The sequence below is a fragment of the Thunnus albacares genome, chromosome 6, assembly GCF_914725855.1.
Source record: "Thunnus albacares chromosome 6, fThuAlb1.1, whole genome shotgun sequence".
NCBI classification, from domain to species: Eukaryota; Metazoa; Chordata; class Actinopteri; order Scombriformes; family Scombridae; genus Thunnus; species Thunnus albacares.
In genome coordinates, this window is record NC_058111.1 from 22,856,031 (window position 1) to 22,874,685 (window position 18,655).

Sequence of the window (18,655 nt, forward strand, 5' to 3'; positions counted from 1 at the left end):
GTCAAGTACATCCACCGGTAACACTGGGTCAATGGTCGCCTTTAGGTGTTCCATCTGGTGGTCATTCAGAGGACTCTACCCCTGAGTGTTCCTCACCTGACCTCCCCAGTCAATTTAGGGGACCTCTAATCTCTGTGTAACAATAACAAGAAAGCACACTTATATTGTTTTTATTCTTAATACTATACTTCTGCTTTAATATGCTGTTATATATGTATATATAGGTACTATGTAGAAATTTCTCTACATATCTATTTACATATTACATATATTACATATTCCTATATCCACGTATTCCTACATACTGTGACATACATTGATATGATACATGCTGATATTTCTATGTTCCAGTATATATCTAAACTATTATTGTATAGGCTATGGGTTAAGTCATTCTATTGTCATTAATAATAGTCACACTTGACCTAAGCCATAACCTGAATTGAAGACATCCCAAAAATCATCATTGGGATCATGAATGGGATTTTGCAGTTCTCCCATTGCCCACATCTGGTTTGGAGTCATGTTCTGTTCAGTCCTTAATGGATGGTTGTCTCAGCAGTCACTGAACATGTTGAGGCTGTGTTGAAGCTGTAGCAGGAACATATGCCGGCAGCACAATCAATGGGTACTGTTGCTGGGGTCCAGGTGCCTCTCATCCTCCAGCAAGTGCAGGACACATCTCTCCAAAACCTTTCAATGCTAGTGTAATTAGTAAAAAAATATGGGGTTTAAGATTTAAACATTTTCAGCAAAGCATTTAAAAGATGACTATATAACCATTTTATTGTAAAAACAAAACAAATCAAATTCATGCCCTACCACTAACTGTGCACACTTTTGCTCGAAATTAAGCTCCTACTGTCAGGCCCATGCACCGACAACATAAGCTGCGCCACACCAAAGTACTCCACACCATGGCCTGCTCACACTTTAAAGAAAAGAACTGTTCATGAAATGTACACATTCTGACAAACACAAATGTACATTTCATGTAAAAGCATTTTAAACAGCAGCTATTACTGAAACCTCCCATTTATTTTCCTTTTGTTAGAGGGAGAACAGATCAATACTGTCTATTCAAGATAACTTGTTATAGTCTATGGCCTTGTAGCAATCAAATAATACCATAAAAGCCTCTTGTGGTAGACACTCTTAACAAACATACAGTTTTCCAGAAGCTGGGTGAGTAACTTGGTTTGTGTGATTACCCGGTTGCTTGCAGCTAGGCTCAGATTCAAGTGCTGATTGGCTGCAGCAGCTATCTGACTCACTGTCACCTTAAGCTTGGGGTTCTGCCACTAGGTGGTGCTAACATTGCCACTGCGAGTAGCCACTACTGAGATGGCAACTACTGCGATAGCAACTAGCTTGTGCACACAATAGGCCTACCTCAAGGGGAAACACCTTTGACGGAATATTTCAACAAACAGGTCTCTTCATTTCTGGTAAATCATTTTTAAAATATATGTTGGTATGATTGAGGAACAGGGCTTTTGTAATGTAGCTCTTTGAAAAATGTATTGTCCATGTGGTTCCCCAGTTGACTGAGCCCGAGTACCACTGGTATGGTATGCTTATTAAAATGCCCCAATCATGAAAAAGAATAGGCTGTTGCCTTGTGCTGCAGATTAGCATAACCATAACTGCTAACATACTACTAACTAAATCAACACAAAACTGGTGTCATTTGTCGCAATGCACTGCTCTCACTGTGCAGAAAAATCTGGTAATTGTCATAGTGACCAGACAGATGCAGGGACAGGAAGCCGGTGTACGACCTGTAATAGAAATGCTCATGGTTAGTCGATAATAAATATATCTTTAGTATTATTTTAATACAAATGATTTGTTTAGTTCACCATTAGGTTATATTTTATATTAAAATTATTTTTTTAATCAAAAAATTACTCTATATTAAAAAATATTTTTTTATTGAATTGCACCACGCACCCGTGTTAATGGCCTTGTGTGTCACCACGGGCAAGCGAGGCCACAGGTTGCCGACCCCTGCTCTAGCATTTCATTTCCTCTTTAAAGTGACTGGAAAGGGAACACCTTTTATGTCTTTGCCCCTTGCTGGTTATTGCTAACATAGCATCACAATGACAATTGCAGTTTAAAAAAAAGAAAAGAAAGGAGGATAATTACCTGTCTCCATGAACTGACATAGGTACTCTGTAACTTGACTTTTGACAGCCACAGAGTACTCCTTTTCATCATCCAACAACTCCTTGGGTCACTCAATGTGGTCAAGGATGGTCTAGATTAATAGTAGGTATAAATGGATTTTAAGATTCAAGATGTGGACTGATCAATGTTTTTTTTGTAAAACTATAGCTTTGTAACCATAAACAGTCATTTTGTCTAATGAAATAATTAAAAATTAATTTCAGTATCACTTGCAAAATGTGGTTACTTTTTTTCATTCTATTATATGTATAACCGTCTGGTCTCCAAATGTGTAGACACTGAAGCTTGCACAATTATTATTAAATTAAATATTCAACATGCCATGTTACCTTGGCACTACAAACTGTGGCAGAGTGTCATGGGAACATCATTGGCACCACATCTGCCCTCTCTGTTGGCGGTTGGAAACTTGTCTCCTTTAACTCCCTCCTGACTTGTTTAATCTGGCACATTGTATGCCCAATGACCTTAAAGATGCAAAATAGAGCCCAAATTATGATAATTATCATACTGAATATAATGTTGATCATAAGAATTATATGATTTCTGTTAGTAATTACTTATTTTTAGGGCTGATGTAGTGGAAACTGCTTTTCCGTGATCAAACAAATGTGCCAGTGAGTGTGCAAAGATAACGTTATGTCAATAAGAGACAGTTCCCAGGGAGTTAGCAAGAAAGCTAATCTGTGGTGTAGCATTTTGGTTTTCTGTGCGAGATGATTAAGGGCTGCCAGGCATATTTTTTATTTTGAGAAAAAGGCAAAAGATGCTGAGACAGTATTATCTCTAAGATAAGTCATACTTGTATTATCACCAAAGCATCAAGGTCATTCATGAACTCAGTAATAATGACCAAATGGTTGAATATAGGCACCGTTCTCTCCCCAAACACAGGCACCTTAGAAACAGCTGTAAATCCTGACACATATTTGGACTGTTTTTCTCCAGTCGACTTTTCTGAACTAATTTCAGTGATTTGTTCAGCTAAACCATCAACCTGTCTTTTAGACCCCATCCCAACTAGGTTGCTTAAGGAAGCCTTACCCTTAGTTAGTGCTTCATTACTAGATATGATCAATTTGTCTTTAGTAACAGGCTATGTACCACAGTCCTTTAAAGTAGCTGTAATTAAACCTCTTCTTAAGAAGCCTACTCTTGATTCAGGCATTTTAGCCAATTATAGACCTATATCTAACTTCCATTTCTCTCTAAGATCCTTGAGAAAGCAGTGTCTAATCAGTTATGTGACTTTCTACATAACAATAGTTTATTTGAGGATTTTCAGTCAGGATTTAAAGCACATCATAGCACAGAGACAGCACTGGTGAAAGTCACAAATGACCTCCTTACTGCATCGGCCAAAGGATTTGTCTCTATACTTGTCCTGTTAGATCTTAGTGCTGCATTCGACACAATTGACCATCAAATCCTTTTGCAGAGACTGGAACATTTAATTGGCATTAAGGGAACTGCATTAAACTGGTTTAAGTCTTATTTATCAGACCGATTTCAGTTTGTACATGTTAATGATGAATCCTCCATGAAGGCAAGAGTTAGACATGGAGTTCCACAAGGTTCTGTACTTGGACCAATTCTATTCACCTTGTATATGCTTCCTTTAGATAATATTATTAGGAAACACTCCATAAATTTTCATTGTTATGCAGATGATACCCAATTATATTTATCAATGAAGCCTGATGAAACCAATCAGTTAAACAAACTCCAAGCGTGCCTTAAGGACATAAAGACCTGGATGACCTGCAATTTTCTACTATTAAACTCAGATAAAACTGAAGTTTTTGTGCTTGGCTCTAAACACCTTAGAAACACATTATCTAATGATATAACTACTCTGGATGGCATTACCCTGGCCTCCAGCACCACCGTAAGGAATCTAGGAGTTATTTTTGATCAGGATATGTCCTTTAACTCCCACATAAATCAAATCTCAAGGACTGCCTTTTTTCACTTACGTAATATCGCAAAAATCAGGCACATCTTGTCCCAAAAAGATGCAGAAAAACTAGTCCACGCATTTGTTACTTCTAGGCTGGATTATTGCAATTCCTTATTATCAGGCTGCCCTAACAAGTCTCTAAAGACTCTCCAGCTGGTCCAAAATGTAGGTGCACGTGTACTGACTAAAACTAGAAAAAGAGATCACATTTCTCCCATTTTAGCTTTGCTACATTGGCTTCCTGTAAAATCTAGAATAGAATTTAAAATCCTTCTCCTAACTTACAAAGCCCTTAATGGTCAGGCACCATCATACCTTGAAGAGCTCATAGTACCGTATTATCCCACTAGAACACTGCGCTCCCAGAATGCAGGCTTACTGGTGGTTCCTACAGTCTTTAAAAGTAGAATGGGAGGCAGAGCCTTCAGCTATCAGGCTCCTCTCCTGTGGAACCATCTTCCACATTCGGTCCGGGGTGCAAACACCCTCTCTATGTTTAAGAGTAGGCTTAAAACTTTCCTTTTTGATAAAGCTTATAGTTAGGGCCGACCAGGCTCACCTTGGATCAGCCCTTAGTTATGCTGCTATAGGCCTAGACTGCTGGGAGATTTCCCATGATGCACTGAGCTCCTCTCTCCTCCTCCTCCTCTCCATCTGTATGCATTCATGTAACATCAATGCATGTCACTAACTTTGCTTCTTCCCCGGAGTTTTTTTTGTGCTGTCTCATCTCGCCGGAAACCCTGGGTTCTGGGCCGAGCCTTCGCGGTCCTTCACAGTCCTGTTGGTATCCTTCCCTGGCTGCTGCTGTGTCATTGACATTGTTGTTATGATTGTTGTTATGATTGTTGTTATTCTGCCCCCCCCCCCCCTTCCCTCTTTCTTTCTCTCTCTCAACCCAACCGGTCAAAGTAGATGGCCACCCACACATATCCCTCCAAATCAAATCAACCCAACCCAGAAATGGCTGTTGTTGTTAGCGTGATGTCACGGTCTATAGTTTTAAACAATGGCGGAGTAATATTTTTAGTGATTAGGCTTTTTTCATTTGAGCACAGCTAGGTGTGCTGTCATGCTGATTTGAGCACATTCTAAATGTCTAGTTGACCAATCAGATTGCTTGGTCGGAACTACCTGTTGTATAATGTTTGATTATATTTTGATCAGAGAGAGACATAGAGATGGGAAAATGGATCCTACAGTGACAATTACATACTAAAAATCCCAGGAGCTGCATCAGGAGCCATTGTGGCAGTGTATGATTGTCTAGCCACACTCCCTTGGCATCTTTGATGTGCTCATCCAGATTGGCTTCCATTTGAGCCTCCAGGTGCCCTTCCATCTTCAGAATTGGCCATAGGAGTTTCCCCTGTTGGCTTTGGGAAAGCAAACACTGTGAGTGTTACACTTTTATCTGTAGCTGCTTTTGGAGGCTGAGGAAATGTTTTTTTGACCTCTTTTTGGTTTCGATCCGCCTCTTTTGAAATGCTCAGGAAAAACTCTAAAGTAATTAGGAAGTAGGTGGAGGAAGGAATGAGATGGTGAGTTAGAGGAGCAACAGCAGCATATAAAGAATGGGATTATGTTCAGATTGTCTGTATATGTTCTAACTCAAGACTCAATTACCGTGATCTCCACCTGTATCCTTGAAGTATTTGGTGTGGCAAGGGAAGATGAAGTGGATGTACTCACACTGGCAGCAGCAGGAGCAGGAACAACATAATAATGTCCTCTGTCAAAAGGAGTAGGGCGAATAGGACAGGGTGGAATAGCTGCACTTTGGCCTTTGGCCCAGTGTTCTGCCAATTAATTTGACCAGGTTTAGCCTCTACATCTTTTAAGTCCTATTGGATAGAACTAAATCATCAACAGTGAAAAATAAAGCATGCAAGCTGAAAGACTGTGTGGCTGTTCCATTTTTATAAAACTTTTAAAACCTTATGATCAATCGTTAGGGCACAATGTCTTTTGGGGTTTGAAATAACCATTAACGTAATATAACTTCACTCCTTAGCAAATTAAATTGTTAAGCTAGCTAGCTACCTCTTTTAAAACCCTTGTCCATGTGCTGGTTGGTCAGGTACAATTAGCTAACAGGTAAACTGGCAAACTAAAATGGTTATGTAGTCATCTTTTAAATGCTGTGCTGAAAATGTCTAAATCTTAAACATCATAATTTTATACCTATTACACTACCATTTCAAGGTTGTGGAGAGTCTGGATGTCAGTCACCAACATCTACAGTGTCATGCACTCGCTGGAGGATGAACACTTTACGGTTGGTTCAGGTCATCACGGGAAACTAAGAGGGATATTTTCTAGTAATGGGTGGACCGATTCTTTTCACATTATTGTTTCCTTCGAGTTGATTCACGTAAATGTATCGAACCTTTAGAGTTTTGATACTTTTTGCAAAATATGCCTTCAGTTTCTCCATGACACTCAGTTATAGTACAGGCACATTCGACAGCTAGTGCTGCCTGCCCCACAAAATTTATCTTCAGTGCATTATCAGTCATCATAATAAAGATAAAATATTAATTTAAATGCATTGATTCAGTATTCCGCTTGTATATAGGTAGGCTATATAAGCTCAATACGATGTTACAGAAATGTGATGTGACACTGACCAACGATCTGTCTGTCTTTTTGAGGGGCAAGTAGGAGACCTCCTAGTTCGAAAGAGCAGCAGTTCGTTCAGTCTCATTCAATTTAACCTGCCGTCTGTCTTGACTCAAGTCTGATTAAATCACTTCTCGTTCACTCATATGTCCTAGTTCGAGAGAACTGCTCATTTGATCTCGTTCAGTGAGTAGCTGCCAGGCTGTTTCGACTCGAGTCACTCACTGACGTTCTCGTTCAAGACAATGATTCCCGCTCATTCATTGGTGCTCATTCATGTTTTGAGCAACTGCACCACCGTAGCAGGCAGGCAGGCAGTGTGAGCAGTACCCTATGATAACAGTGAGTGGGTGTGGGTGGTATGAGTGGGAAAAGTCCAGGATTCATGAGTGCTCAGTACATATGACAGGCTGACCCGGTACATACCGGACACTAAAAAGATTAATTTAAAAAGATTTGTTCGTTCATGTTTGCCCATCACTAATATTGTCTACAAAATAAAATGTGATAACTATAAAAGAGAAGGTTGTACAGGATTGTATCCAAAGAAATAACATTAAAGCTTCTGCATCAGAATGTCCTTCAAAACACTAGGACCCAAGGAATGTCTTTTCAAAAGAAAGCATAGTTAGATAATAACATTGTTAATGTTACACTCATGAAGAGTGAGACATTATACTCAGTGTCATATTTTAGAAAAGATAATAGGAATGAGTTGGTTGGCCCTCAGTGGCCACACAGGACTAATGAAGATAACTGCCAACTGATTATATATATAGAAAATACCAATTATGCTGAAAACAACAACTAGACTGAATGATTACAATAAACGCAATGCTAAGTAAAACAAATCACACAAGTTATCTCTTTATAGGTTGGATGGGTATGAATTCTGGTCTATCTACAATGTATCTTAATCATATTTACAATGTATAAAATGCTGTACCCTAGTTTTATACCCCCAACCCGCAACATGAATGTTTACTGTTCAACATATTAACAATGAACAATTAAATTACAATACTACATTTCTAAACAAAAACAAATATCAACACCAACAGCCATACTATCAAAGACCTTAACGAGGGTGCCAAGAACCAAGAATAAATAAAAAAATAGAAAGGATGAGTTGGCTGGTCCTCAGTGGCTAGATAACTGTCAACTAAAGAAGCAGCGCAAGCCCACCGCTTTAGGGACCTGAAAGTTGCCTATAAGCGCCCTTGCGCCTTTCATACAGTAATATATATCAAAGTGTGTGCTAGATAATATACATAGAACAAATAAACACACACATTTTACAGGAAGCCAATGTAGCAAAGCTAAACACACACTGTGCCACATTAACATAATAAAATAATGAATGCAAGTTATTTATCGCTGATGATTTAAAAAAAAAAAAAAAAAAACAGCTCATAGAAAGACTGCATGCTTTGACTTTGGAATGTGGACATGACATCGTCACAAGTGGATTTTTGTTCGGACTGGCGGAAAGTTTGTCTCAAAACTCTGTGTGTGTAAAATGCAAATACACAAGTGTAGAAGACAAATGCCTTTTTGATTCACAAATAAGAACTGGATTAACAAATGCCTGTTTGAAATCTGTAAATGTCAGGAAGATATTCACAAATGCTTTTCATTTGTTTGTAAATTAATTTAATGTTTTCACAGATACTTTTTTTATTTGTGGAACTAAGCAATTAAGCTAAGGAAAACAACCTACATGTATTTTATCTTTAACTTATGAGGACTTGAAGTTCAAACTAACAGACTAGAACTCTTCTTGTATGGCCAAATATCTGGAGTACACCTTTCCATAACGCCTCCCTCTGATGAGTCCTAATAGCAAAGTCACCTACTAAGAAGCTATTTTAAAAAAGACAGAAAAAAAGTTTTATTTCTACCAGTTGACTTTTATAGATTGCCTCAAATTCATAATAAATGTCTGTTCTGTTCAATAGAACCATATTTTAATGTATGACTGCGATGGCTATTTGATATTTTACAAGCCATTCATCACTCAGCATTATATTTCTACAAGTATGTTATTTTACAAATCAAGTCTTAGAAAAGAAAGAAAAGAGTTGCGCTGATATGTATAATAAATCTCTATCTATTATAAACCTGAGCCTGCATCTATCCCATAATTTAAGTATATACTATCCAGGTCCTGATGTGCCTTATGTTTTGTTTACTCATTTTACTTCAGTCAACATCATTTTACGCACTTAGGTATTGCTTTGCTGTTGCCTTTTTTTATTACTTATCATTATCCTTTATGTTGTTCTAAGTGGCACCCGCATCCACACAGATCCTCCTACTTCTCCTCTGATTTTGCCTCATGTCTTCTCTATTTAACTCCCTCCTCTCCACTCTCTCTAGGTCCTTGTATTAGCCTTGGGATATTTCTGTTTGTATCTTAACTGGTTTCACTTACTCTGTTTTTTCTTTCTCTTTTCTAAACTCACTGCTCTCCCTGTTACTGTTTATTTTTTAGTCTTTCCTTTACTGCATCAGCTCCATTTCCCATTATATCTCTCTGTCACATCTATCACTCCACCATGAGACCCTTTCCATTTCTGTAATATATCCCCCACCATCTCGTGCTTGACCCAAACCCCTCTATATATCCCCTGCCTCTTCTCCCTCCTAACTTCCATCCTTTTCATTTTGTCTCTTTCTGTTTCATTTATTTTCCCATTCCTTCTCCCCCTGTCTTTCTACTGTTTTCTCCCCTATTTATCTCCATATAGCTGACCCTTTAGCTGCTACTGGTGAGCCCTGATCCTTCTCTGGTGTCTAATTAATAGAGTCCTGCTGAGTGACCAGCTTTAACTAGCCCCACCACTGTCCCAGCAGGTCAGTCGGTTTAAAGAAAGAAGAAAGAAACACACACAAAATACAGTACACACACACACACACACACATACATACACAAAAAGCCTCAATTAGACACAATTACACACTGCCCACAGACATACACACTATTTTTCCCACTCTGTCCCCCTTACACACTCACACACATTTATGGATTTCAAACATTATTATCTAATGTCTCTACAAAGCTGATAAGTCATTAGCATCAGTAGATTAGTACCACATAGTAGAGATTAAAAATGGGAAGAGCCATTGGGTTCAAAACAAACGGCTGGAAGAAATTAATTTCCTTGATTAGAAAATAACTAAGAGGACACTGGCAAATGAAAGAAAGGTATGAAGACATTCATTCTTCAGAGAGTATTCATCTGAGGGAAGAAAATCTTTGTTGTTGTAGATTAAGTTATATATTTCTGTTCATGGTTTGTGGTGCTCAAACCCTTGCAACTTAAAGGAGTTAAAGGGGATGTATCATGCACATTTCCATTTCCATTTATTTTCTGTGGTTCTACTGGAACATGTGTAAACAAATTGACATCATCACAAGGGGGAAGTAGCAGTAGTGAAGGTGGGCACAGAGAAAATCAGGTGGACCTAGCCCGTCCAAGACCAATCATACTTAATAGGTTCTGAAAGACATGTGCTAACCAAAATAGGCCATTACACTTGCCTAGATGCACCACAGTTTAATCATACAAGCCTTATACGTCATCAGAGGCAACGTTACAGGTACCAAGACAAACACTAACAGCATTGCATAGCCTGGCACGGTGGCCACATAAACCGCACGCACACACTCTCTCTCACACACACACACACACACACACACACACACACACACACACACACACAGACACAGATGGCAGCAACATCAGCATAAAATCCAATTGTAAACCCAACAAAAACGATATCCAATAAACAATAATACTGAAATAGGCAATAGGCTACTACAGTCCGAAATTGTAAATTAGCCTACTTTTGATGATTACAGGAGATGATGGGGTTTGGTGTTGAACACTGAAATTATTTCATTATAGTCCAATGCCTCAGTCAGTTCTCTTTCAAAGGAGAGCAAGGACAAAGAGTTCAGTCTGTATGTCATCATTGATGCCCTGACGCCAGTTTTTATCCGACTGACATTTGAAAAGAGTCTTTCAACACTTCAGCTTGTTGCTGATGCTGATGGTGAAAGGGTTGAATTAGCAGCCATGAATGTCTCGTTATTACTTGGCACTTGTTGAAGAGAATCTGGTGCAGGAGTAGGTGTCTGGGTTGACAATGATGGCTGAACTTGAGCTGAATTCTCTTCGTCCTGCTCCTCATGACGTCTTCTTGTGACTGCTTTGTTTCATCACGGTTTTTATCTTAACCTACATTGAAAGCAGCTAACTAGCGGACAGTGGGTTTCTGTTCCTCTGTGCAATGTGCAGGTTGTACACTGATTTAAAAAGGAGGGGCTGCTCACAATTTGCAAAATGTGCTGCCACTCAAAAAATCTGACCTATCCACATCATCATATGGTAAAAAAAAGAAGCAAGAAACAAGAACTGTTTTGTTTATGTTTTTATATTTATATTGGTTGTGTTGTCAGTAATTGAAACAGTATTCATTGACTGCTATTCACTAGTTGATCCAGCAACAAAAGAAGCCTTCTCATTGGGTGGGCATGAGTGCATAGTGGGTGGGCCCAGGCCCACCTAGGCCCACCCACAGCTACGCGCCAGAGAAGTAGAGATAGCATTGCAAATGAAGCGTTCACAGCAGGCTAAAGCCTTGGCTTTTAACTTTCAGGGAACATTTTTTTACATACTTTGAGTGTTTTTAATAGCCCTGAAGAATCAAGAAAAAAATCAAGCAAATAAATGAAAGTAAAGTATGTTGTTAAGCTGCTGAAGGTCTGTGGTCTCTACTAAAGCAAAGGGGTAAAACAAACGAACAAACAAAAACCACAAATTCAAGCTTGTACATCAACATTTGAAATTATGATGTTATGCAATATCCATATAATCATTGTCATTAGTACTGCTTTAGTTGGACTTGTTTCACTAGTGAGTTTCTGAGCAACTAAGCACAAAATATCTTATTAAAACAACTAACAGCTAATAGGAGCAAAAGTTGCCTAGCTTGCATAAACACTACACTACACACACACACACACACACACACATACACACACACAACCCACACAGAACTAACTATGCTTGGCATGTCAAGAGCATGTGACAATTTGTGGCTTCAGTGGTTTCCATTAGGAGTTGATAAGATTTGAAATGAATACAGCTTCATTTTAATCTCACAACCATACAACTGTACTTTGATTTGCATGCACCTGCTGCCTGTTCTCACTGATGTCTAGGTTGAAATAGGGATGTATGTTGTTTAAAATTGGTTTCATGATTTGAATAAACAGGCGTGAAGAAAACTGCATTACACACAACAAACAAACACACACACACACACACACTATGCAGAAACATATAGTCTGTATGCAAATAAGAATCTGCTGTGTCAAAGGCCAAAGTGATTTTAAAATTAGTTTTTTTTTTTGCTGCAACAAATTGAAAGCCACCAGTAAGAGGCATTATGTACATGAATGTCTGAACATGTGTGGGTGTTGGGGACAGACTGCCTGTGTGCTTGCGTGCGCACTTTTGTGTTTACGTGATTTTTTTTTTTTTACCTCCCAGTAAAATCAATCAAAAGTCAATGTGTCAACTTCAAAATGAATAGAAATTAATATAATCTGTCTCTCAGTCTCTCTCTCTCTCACATGCACACATAGACATGATTTACATTTCCACTGAGTTGCCATTTGTTACAGCACAAAAGTCACATTAAACATTTTGAATTTTGTGATGCAACAGCAAGAAAGCAAATAAATTGTTGCAGAGGGAGCAGTTTCTTGCACTCTTCTCATTTCAACTCAAGTAATGTGATGAACAGCAGTGAAAAATCTCATTTTATGATTCATACATGAAATAGACAAAGGCGATACTGTCTTTACCATTCATCTATCCCATCCTGTTTTTTTTACGGTAATACTTACTCTCAGTCTTACTCAGACTTTTTTTCTTTCTCAAATTAAACAGTGTGAAAGACCTTCAAACAATGGACTCCAAATTCTGTTTTCTCCTTTTTCCTCCCCTTTGTGCCTCTGTTTCCACATGTCATGCCTCACTTCACCTCTGAGTTCTTTTAGCAATTAAACCCACCTTGCATAGAGACACATGCTTGGGGAGAGACAGGCAGAGAAGCAAGAGAGAGAGAGATGTTCAGGACACATGAAAGAGAGGGATAGAATGAGTGGAGAAAATGAAACAATAGGAAAAAGGGTGGCATAAAGCTAGAGAGAGAGAGAGAGAAGGAGGCAAAGAAAATGAATAAGAACATAAACAAGTCTCCCACCTCTCTTTCTTTTCCTTCAATCTCATATATAAATGTGATGGTTCATCTCCCCATACAAAACCCCATAGGCAATTTAAAGAAAGTAGGCCAAAATGAAATATGGCTGCAATATAAAAACAACATTTCAGACACACAGCAGCCGGATAAGACCCTTCTGTGTACATGAGTGAGTGTGCATGAGTGTGTGTTTGTGTGTGTGCACGCGAGCGTGTGTGTGAGCAAGTGAGAAAGACAGAGTGAGTTTGGGTATATGGAGTATGGGTGCAATGGGACATTAAATAGGTCGCAAGACAGTTGAGTGTTTTATTAAGATTGAATCGAAAGCAGGATTTCAAATGAAATTTTACACCATTGAAACGGTTATATAATCTATCATCCTGTTTCTCCCTCGTTCTTTCCCTCTTACACTCACGGCCACACACTAACACACACTCACAGAAAAGTCTTGTCCACTTGCTACCCTGCAGTCATGCTGCACTCACACTTCTCTAACCTTTTAGCCACCACCATACTGTAGCATAAACAGGCTAAATCCCTGGTAATCTGTCTGTGACATGCATGAGGACCATGTTGACTTACTCTGAAGAGTGAAGCCTGACCCAAATATGGATGTGGGCATTAGCCAAGAATGTGACCTATTATTTAGTAATATGAAGATAGTCTTTTGGTTAGAAAAATTGACATGGCAGCTTAAAATGTTAGTGAGAGATGACTGTATTTCCTTTTATTGGTCTTAAAGACTTAATTACTCAGAAACTGTATACAGTGACATCAACTGTATACAAGTGGACACTCATCTGACCTAAATATCCTGTTCTAAGTGGCTGGTGGGGATTTAAAAACAGTAGGTTGAGCCATCGTTGATAAATCCAGCTTGCTCTGTGCTGAGCACTCACTGAAAGTGACCATATATACCCAAGCCAACTTAATAAAGCATATAGTCAGTTAAAGTAAAAGTCTATTAGTGTTCTTTATTCAAAAATAAAGGGTTTACATGAAATGTTTTATCTGTTTTTCCTCAGTTATTTAAAATGATATATTTGGTGTGTTTAGGTCAGGTACTCATGTAGAGAGCTAACTTTGTACATCAGTGATAGATATTTTAAGATATTAAAAATAAATGGTTCTATTTACAGTCTCAGATTGCTGAGGAAAGTAGGAAAACGTCAAAAACTGTCAAAAAAATGTAAAGTTGTGATCACAAATGAAAAAGGAATAGAAAAAAAAGAAATAATTTATAAAAGTGGCCTTTTACCATGTTTTTTCTTGATTTTCTTCTAATTTCCTTCTTGTCAAAGTTGACAAGTACATTTTCTCTTAAGATAATTTGATATTAGCCTATTTATGCTCCATATGTCTGTTCATCTGTTTGATAAATTGTGTTTTTTTTTTTTTTATTATTCATCTCTGGGTTACTAAAACTCTTGCGCCTTTCTGTCAGTAAGCAGACAGAACTTCCTCTTTTTGTCATCTGAATGAAATTACCCATTTACTCATAAATATTTATTCTACCAAGTCCACTCACCACAGTTTTACTGTTGAATTTTATTATTAATGAATAGGATATATCAACTTAAAACATTTTCCGTAATGTGTCAGTCAGTGATTGTGTCATTGATGATAATGCCTTACTCTTTCCTCTTTTTTCACTGATCTCGCAGATCAGTGAAATCATAAGAAAAAAAATACATATACATATATATATATATATATATATATATATATATATATATATATATATTTATTTTTAATTTTTTAATTTTTTTTTCTTATCTGTAGCTGAATGGACACTGATAGAGGGATACAGCTGCTGCTGTTTGGAGCATGTTTTGGCTGCAGTATCCTGGTTCACTCTGCATAGTATGATGTCCCCTCCAGCTCTAATTATCGGACACCAAAACAAACCAGCAGAAAACAAAAAAACTATAGATAGCTGGAGGAACACCAACAGGTAAATATGAATTAACTGTTAGTCCCACTCTGTCCCACTTGACCTTGTCAATCTCCATTCACCGCTCCATTAACTGAGTTATCTAGTTAGAGTGGTGTGTTCTGAAACCAGTTAACCAGCTGTCTCACATTCATTACCCCCTTCTCCCTGTTTCTCAGCTTGTAAGTAACATCCCCCATCCCAACCGCCAGCCTCCTCCCTGTTCTCTATCTATCTCTGTTCTACCAATTAGGGAAGCTTATGTCAGTGAAGGACAAATGCTGTATTACCTGTGAAGGTTACGGGCAGGCAGAGCACTCACCGGTTAATGTGTGAGTTTAAAGTCTGTCTTTTTATGTACATGTATTTTTTTAAATATTTATACTATATATATATATATATATATAATTTTGTTGTTATATTTTATATGTCTTTTTATATATATTTATTTACTGTTTTTACTGCAATTTCACACAATCTTGTATAACTGGAGTGACATTAAACATCTTAAATCTTGAGTGTGTGCATGTTAGTGTATGTGTACGTGTTCTTCCACATATATCTGTGCATTTGTCATCTCTCATAGGCACCACATTGCAGCTGACTATTTTGCGTTGTATATCAGATGGAGGATGCAGCATTGCTGAGGAAGGAAGTCAGTCCCAGTCCTATAATTTAAACATTCTTAAATGAGCAGACCTTCCTGTTTTCTACTAGAATTGCATAATCAAGAAGTCCATCTTGACAGATGTTGTTCAACTTTAAAATGTAATTGTTAAACATGCAAGCTGGTTCCTTTTTATTTTCATGTCACTGGTTTATCAGCTATCCAGGATCTAATGCAACTATTTTATTTGTTCTTATAGTGCAGAATTTATTTTTATTTTCTTCTTGATTGTCCAACAAAGCTGTTAATTTAAAGTATATTTTATGTATATGATAATATTGTAAAGCACTGCAACTGACATGATAGCACCACGCACACGCACACACACACACACACACACACAGAGTATATGTTGATATGTGTGAACCCACATACTCACATTCAAATAAAATAGAGACAGACATAAAGAGCATGACATAAACCAATATCCTTCTCTGTGACACCATGATTGGATATTTACTATCTCATTGCTCCAAGCTTACACACAAGAAATGAATTAAATGTTTTTTTTCTTCTTTTTTACTGCTTATCCCTGCCTTCATAACAGCAGATTGACATTAAAAGGGCATGGGTGAAATTAACTTGTCTGAGTGTCTGTGTTTGTGCATGTGTGTGCGCATACCTATGTATATGTGTGTGTGTGTGTGTGTGTGTGTGTGTGTGTGTGTGTGTGTGTGTGTGTGTGTGTTAGAGGGGTTGCATTCCAGTCCCAAGCCTTTTTTGATGATGTTGGAATGAAAGAGAGAAAACATTCTCTCAAAGACTCCTATCAAATGCCTGTCATTTCTCCCTTTAACTGCCTAATCCCTGATGGTGTGTGGTTATGGCAAAGACTGTCTAGTTTCTCAAACAAACTGTTTGCGTCCTCTTTCTATATATCTTTCTGTCTCTCTTGCTACCTCTGTCTGTGCATCTGTCCAACCCTCCTGCTGAGTTGTACACATCTCTAAAGAGCCAGCCTTCCTATGGCTCCTTTTCTCTTGGGTTGGTGTCCACTGTTATAGCTTGCTGGTGTTGTGGATATTTTGAGCAATGGTCAGCACCTCAGTGGAGAAAAGTGGACACGAGCCTTTGATGTCTTAAAGCTGCAAATGTTTATTGAAGCACATGGCCAAGCGGAGAACTGAAGCATCGTACATCGAAGTCATCTGCAACTTGGATGCTGTCTCCTTCCATTCTGCTCCCTGAAGGTCTGACTCTTAGTCTTTAAATCAGCCTACAATATGAAAAATTAGTCTAATTGGTTCACTAGTTCCTAAACAAGGAACTGCATTTTACCTGTGCCAGTTCAGGCCATGTTGCATGGAACTTAAGGGCATTGTCAGCACATTCTGGTTTGATTGTCTGATTGTGTCAATAGAATCTACGCATTCAACTGTCTGTGTTGTCTAGGAAAGCCTCCTCCGAAGTTGATGACCATGGCAATGCTGATTTACCCTCTATCAGAGAGGTTTCTGCTTTCCCCAGAACATCACAGACAGCTTCTCAAGGAGACTCCCTGCGTAAGATTTACAGTGTGACCTCAAGGCCCATGCTTGACCCAGTGTAACCCCATTTGTAACCCCTAAAGATGGAAAATTCCATAACAGCTGGTATGTTGAAAGGTAGAGACAGACAGAGAAAGAAAGGTTGACAGACAGAGAGACAGAAAAAGAAAACAAATCATTGCATAGGTAATAGGGCTAAATGATTTCCTGTGGTCTTAAAGTTATTACTCTGAGGACATTAATCAGGAAACAGGGATTTTTTGCCATAAGTAACATTTGATTTGGAATCAAATCTTGGGGAAATAATCATAAAACAGTGTATAACATCATCTTTGTTATTCGTTAGCATTGGTTAGATTATATGATAATATTTTCATAAAATAACAAGAATGAATATAATAATGATAATGCTAACAATTTCTCTTAAAACGGATGACAGTTTCATCCATGTCGAACAGTTTGATCCTCTCTTTTTCAGCATGCCATTGTATTCCAGCCACCTGATCCTGTATCCTGTTCCTGCCTGTTATCTGCATCCTGATCCTGTTGACCTGTTCCTGATCGTGTGTTATCTGTTTTTGTGTTTTGACCTGCTTTCTGTTTATGACGTGCCAGCCCGCCTTGCCCTGACTGTCTTCTTGTGCCTAACTGTAAGCTTGATTATTAAAACACTGATTTAGTAAATTCCCTTTTCATTAACCTGTCTTGCCTCTCTGCCTGGATTTGGATCCTCCTTCCTTTTGCCTCGTACACGGACCTGTGACAGTTTTAATATACAGTATACAGTATATGAATGGTGCTTGGGGACAGCAACAAAACCTCTTAATATCACTGAACTGAAGTATAAACTACATGTAGTGGCATGGAAAAAGAGAACATTTTGCTGTAGTTTTGTCTAGCTTGGGTGGTTTGAGACTTCTTCTGTACTTGACACTGGGTGAATGCCCTTCTGCGCTCTGATTTATGATGATGGAAGATTGCAAGGGGAGGTGAGCCAGCGTGTGGAACAAGCTGCGGGCCTGGGCACACAGGACACCGCTGCTCAGTATTTTAGCAAACATCCAGTCCCTGGACAACAAACTGGACGACCAGGATAAGGTTCAATTAGGGACTTCAGAGACTGCAACATTATCTGCCTGACGGAGACATGGCTCACCCCCATGGTGCCAGACCACAACATACAGCTGCCTGGATTCTCCGTACACCGCTAGTACAGCATGGAGGACTCACAGAAAACCATAGGTGGCATTATGGTAAATGTGGAGTGGTGTCAGCCGTTTTATCTTCTAAGGGAATTCACCTCTTCTATAACTGTCGATGTTTATGTTCCACCACAGGCCAACACCGATACAGCACTTTCAATTTTATACAAGGACATCTGCTAATGTCAGTCCGTTTAGTCCGTTATGACTTTTTCCAACACATCATGTATAGCACCAGGGAGGAGAGGACCCTAGATCACTGCTATACACAGCATTAAGACTCATACAAAGCCATCACCACACCAGCACTTGGTA

General features: G+C 38.5%; 1 long non-coding RNA gene across 1 annotated transcript; it reads right to left on the minus strand.

Annotated features, from left to right (window-relative positions):
• Positions 1 to 203: 203 nt before the first annotated feature.
• Positions 204 to 2,652, minus strand: LOC122984537. The gene is made up of 4 exons (XR_006403913.1): positions 2,523 to 2,652; positions 2,152 to 2,263; positions 1,954 to 2,043; positions 204 to 1,781 (listed from the first exon to the last, which is right to left on the minus strand). It is a non-coding gene; the product is annotated as an uncharacterized LOC122984537 (long non-coding RNA).
• Positions 2,653 to 18,655: the final 16,003 nt, after the last annotated feature.